The following is a 6,342-nucleotide window of genomic DNA, read 5'->3' as shown; positions in this document are numbered from 1 at the left end:
TTCTCTCTGTGTTATATTATATTATATTATATTATATTATATTATTATATTATATTATATTATTATATTATATTACATTATTATATTATATTATATTATTATATTATTATATTATTATTATATTATATTATATTATTATATTATATTATATTATATTATTATATTATATTATATTATTATATTATATTATATTATTATATTATATTACATTATTATATTATATTATATTATTATATTATTATATTATTATAAATATTATTATATTATATTATATTATTATATTATTATATTATTATAAATATTATTATATTATATTATATTATTATTATATTATATTATATTATATTATATTATATTATATTATTATATTATATTATTATTATATTATATTATTATAAATATTATTATATTATATTATTATTATATTATATTATTATATTATATTATATTATTATATTATATTATATTATTATATTATTATATTATTATAAATATTATTATATTATATTATATTATTATTATATTATTATATTGTTATATTATATTATATTATTATATTATTATATTGTTATATTATTATATTATTATATTATATTATTATTATATTATATTATTATTATATTATTATATTATTATATTATTATTATATTATTATATTGTTATATTATTATATTATTATATTATATTATTATATTATATTATTATATTATATTATTATATTATTATATTATATTATTATATTACTATATTATTATATTATTAAGTTTTTATATTGTTATATTATTATATTATTATATTATATTATTATATTATATTATTATTATATTATTATTATATTATTATATTATTATATTGTTATATTATATTATTGTTATATTATTATATTATATTATTATGTTATTATAATATTATATTACTAGATTATTATATTATAATATTATTATATTACTATATTATTATATTATTATTATATTATATTATATTATATTATTATATTATTATATTACTATATTATTATATTATTATTATATTATATTATTATATTATATTATTATATTACTATTATATTATTATTATATTATATTATTATATTATATTATATTATTATATCATAAAATTATAATATATTATTATATTATTATAAATATTATATTATTATATTATATTATATTATATTATTATATTATATTATTATATTATATTATATTATATTATTATATTATATTATATTATTATATCATAAAATTATAATATATTATTATATTATTATTATATTATATTATTATAAATATTATATTATTATATTATATTATTATATTATGTTATTATAAATATTATATTATTATATTATATTATATTATATTATATTATTATATCATAAAATTATAATATATTATTATATTATTATTATATTATATTATATTATTATATTATTATATTATGTTATTATAAATATTATATTATTATATTATATTATATTATCATATTATATTATATTATATTATATTATATTATATTATATTATTATATTATATTATTATATTATTATATTATTATATTATATTATATTATATTATTCTTCTGTCTTGGTGTGTTCTGGTCTGGTCGGGTCTGACTCTGGAAGGAAGTGAAATGCTACAAGACACCGGAAACAACTACGCGACTCCAGCGCAAAGCACTCTGGGAGATGAAGTCTTCCTTTTTCCTTTCCGCCACTTTTTGTTGATTTCTCTCTGTTATATTATATTATTATATTATAATATTATATATTATTATATTATATTATATTATATTATATTATTATATTATTATATTATTATTAATTTATTATATCATTATATTATTATATTATTATATTATCTTATATTATTATATTATTATTGTATTATATTATTATATATCATTATATTATTATTACATGATATATATCATTATATTATTAAATTATTATTATTTTATGATATATTATATTATTATATTATATTATTATATATTATTATATTATATTATATTATATTATATTATTATATTATTATTAATTTATTATATCATTATATTATTATATTATATTATATTGTTATATTATATTATTATATATTATATTATATTATTATATTATATATTATTATTATTTTATTATATCATTATATTATTATATTATATTATTATTTTATTATATTATTATTAATTTATTATATCATTATATTATTATATTATTATATTATTATATTATTATATTATTATTGTATTATATTATTATATATCATTATATTATTATTACATGATATATATCATTATATTATTAAATTATTATTATTATATGATATATTATATTATTATATTATATTATTATATTATCTGGCTCGAGAGTTCTCACGCGCCATCACAGTTACTGTTTACATCCCACCGAGTGCTGTGGCGGCGCAAGTGAGTGACGTCATCCACTCCACCGTCGCAGGATTACAGACGAGGCACCCAGCACATTCATCATCATCATCATCATTAATGGAGATTTGAACCATGTGGAGGTCTCCAGCCATGTTCACCATTCACTCTGATGCACTCTGCATCTTTATCTCCATTACTGTGTTCATGATGTGTGTACCTTTATACCTCTCTGGGTTTCACTCTGTGGATGATGTTGCTGCTTTGACTCCTGAATCTCCTCCAGGGACGAATAAAGGTTCATCTGATCTGATCTGATCTGATCTCATCTCATCTGATCTGATCTGGTCTGATCTGATCTGATCTCATCTCATCTGATCTGATCCTACAGACATGCCCACTTTATGATCATCTCATGCAGTTTGGGTCAGGTCCTAGTGAAGTCAGCCCACTGACACACTGACAGCTGTTGTTGCTGTTGGGCTGCAGTTTGTTCATTGATTTATAATAATAAATATATACATATATTTACATAAAGCAGCGTATTTGTCCTCTCCCATGTTGATAAGAGGATTAAATACTGGACTGATCTCCTTTAAGGTTCATTTAGAACAGATACAACATGATCAATATTTTAATCTATTGACGGCCCTGATTGTTTTATATATTAATTATATACAACATGCAACTTTTACTTTTGTTTTGTATTTGGAGGAACATGTTATGAGGACACTACAAATGTCTGCATGCAGCCAACACTCCAACAATACACTAAATCTAGTCTCGTGAGGTCGCTGGCTGAATCTCCAGGATGTATTCTGGATGTTCTGATAAAAACACGCTTCAAGAATTCAATATTTAGATGACTTCAGTCAAAAGGTCAATTATTCTTTCATTTTGTTACTGATTTCATTCATTAATCTATTTAATCTAATTAATCTATTTAATCTATTTAATCTAATTAATCTAATTAATCTAATTAATCTATTTAATCTAATTAATCTAATTAATCTATTTAATCTAATTAATCTATTTAATCTAATTAATCTATTTAATCTATTTAATCTATTTAATCTAATTAATCTAATTAATCTATTTAATCTAATTAATCTATTTAATCTATTTAATCTAATTAATCTATTTAATCTATTTAATCTAATTAATCTAATTAATCTATTTAATCTAATTAATCTAATTAATCTATTTAATCTAATTAATCTAATTAATCTATTTAATCTAATTAATCTAAACCAGCTCTTCTGAATACAAACAGTTAATACTGATAATAATAATAATAAAGACTACCTGCTGCAGACTACCTGATGCAGACTACCTGATCCAGACTACCTGCTGCAGACTACCTGCTGCAGACTACCTGATCCAGACTACCTGCTGCAGACTACCTGATGCAGACTACCTGATCCAGACTACCTGCTGCAGACTACCTGATGCAGACTACCTGATCCAGACTACCTGATGCAGACTACCTGATGCAGACTACCTGCTGCAGACTACCTGCTGCAGACTACCTGCTGCAGACTACCTGATCCAGACTACCTGATCCAGACTACCTGATGCAGACTACCTGATCCAGACTGCCTGATGCAGACTACCTGCTGCAGACTACCTGCTGCAGACTACCTGATCCAGACTACCTGCTGCAGACTACCTGATCTAGACTACCTGATCCAGACTATCTGCTGCAGACTACCTGATCCAGACTAACTGATCCAGACTACCTGATGCAGACTACCTGCTGCAGACTACCTGATGCAGACTACCTGATCCAGACTACCTGATGCAGACTACCTGATCCAGACTACCTGCTGCAGACTACCTGCTGCAGACTACCTGATCCAGACTACCTGATCCAGACTACCTGATGCAGACTACCTGATCCAGACTGCCTGATGCAGACTACCTGATCCAGACTACCTGCTGCAGACTACCTGATCCAGACTGCCTGATGCAGACTACCTGATCCAGACTACCTGCTGCAGACTACCTGATCCAGACTACCTGCTGCAGACTACCTGCTGCAGACTACCTGATCCAGACTACCTGATGCAGACTAACTGATCCAGACTATCTGCTGCAGACTACCTGATCCAGACTACCTGCTGCAGACTACCTGATGCAGACTACCTGATCCAGACTACCTGCTGCAGACTACCTGATCCAGACTACCTGATGCAGACTACCTGATCCAGACTACCTGCTGCAGACTACCTGCTGCAGACTACCTGATCCAGACTACCTGATGCAGACTACCTGATGCAGACTACCTGCTGCAGACTACCTGATCCAGACTACCTGATCCAGACTACCTGCTGCAGACTACCTGATCCAGACTACCTGCTGCAGACTACCTGATCCAGACTACCTGATGCAGACTACCTGATCCAGACTGCCTGATGCAGACTACCTGATCCAGACTGCCTGATGCAGACTACCTGATCCAGACTACCTGCTGCAGACTACCTGCTGCAGACTACCTGATCCAGACTACCTGCTGCAGACTACCTGATCTAGACTACCTGATCCAGACTATCTGCTGTAGACTACCTGATCCAGACTACCTGATGCAGACTACCTGATGCAGACTACCTGATCCAGACTACCTGATGCAGACTACCTGATCCAGACTACCTGCCGCAGACTACCTGCTGCAGACTACCTGATCCAGACTACCTGCTGCAGACTACCTGATCCAGACTGCCTGATGCAGACTACCTGATCCAGACTACCTGCTGCAGACTACCTGATCCAGACTGCCTGATGCAGACTACCTGATCCAGACTACCTGCTGCAGACTACCTGATCCAGACTACCTGCTGCAGACTACCTGCTGCAGACTACCTGATCCAGACTACCTGCTGCAGACTACCTGCTGCAGACTACCTGATCCAGACTACCTGATCCAGACTATCTGCTGCAGACTACCTGCTGCAGACTACCTGATCCAGACTACCTGATCCAGACTACCTGCTGCAGACTACCTGATGCAGACTACCTGATCCAGACTACCTGCTGCAGACTACCTGCTGCAGACTACCTGATCCAGACTACCTGCTGCAGACTACCTGATGCAGACTACCTGATCCAGACTACCTGCTGCAGACTACCTGATGCAGACTACCTGATCCAGACTACCTGATGCAGACTACCTGATGCAGACTACCTGCTGCAGACTACCTGCTGCAGACTACCTGCTGCAGACTACCTGATCCAGACTACCTGATCCAGACTACCTGATGCAGACTACCTGATCCAGACTGCCTGATGCAGACTACCTGCTGCAGACTACCTGCTGCAGACTACCTGATCCAGACTACCTGCTGCAGACTACCTGATCTAGACTACCTGATCCAGACTATCTGCTGCAGACTACCTGATCCAGACTAACTGATCCAGACTACCTGATGCAGACTACCTGCTGCAGACTACCTGATGCAGACTACCTGATCCAGACTACCTGATGCAGACTACCTGATCCAGACTACCTGCCGCAGACTACCTGCTGCAGACTACCTGATCCAGACTACCTGATCCAGACTACCTGATGCAGACTACCTGATCCAGACTGCCTGATGCAGACTACCTGATCCAGACTACCTGCTGCAGACTACCTGATCCAGACTGCCTGATGCAGACTACCTGATCCAGACTACCTGCTGCAGACTACCTGATCCAGACTACCTGCTGCAGACTACCTGCTGCAGACTACCTGATCCAGACTACCTGATGCAGACTAACTGATCCAGACTATCTGCTGCAGACTACCTGATCCAGACTACCTGCTGCAGACTACCTGATGCAGACTACCTGATCCAGACTACCTGCTGCAGACTACCTGATCCAGACTACCTGATGCAGACTACCTGATCCAGACTACCTGCTGCAGACTACCTGCTGCAGACTACCTGATCCAGACTACCTGCTGCAGACTACCTGATG

This window comes from Sebastes umbrosus, unplaced genomic scaffold, assembly GCF_015220745.1.
Source record: "Sebastes umbrosus isolate fSebUmb1 unplaced genomic scaffold, fSebUmb1.pri S34, whole genome shotgun sequence".
Lineage (NCBI taxonomy): Eukaryota > Metazoa > Chordata > Actinopteri > Perciformes > Sebastidae > Sebastes > Sebastes umbrosus.
The sequence above is the reverse complement of the archived record's forward strand: the minus strand, read 5'-3'. Positions refer to the sequence as shown.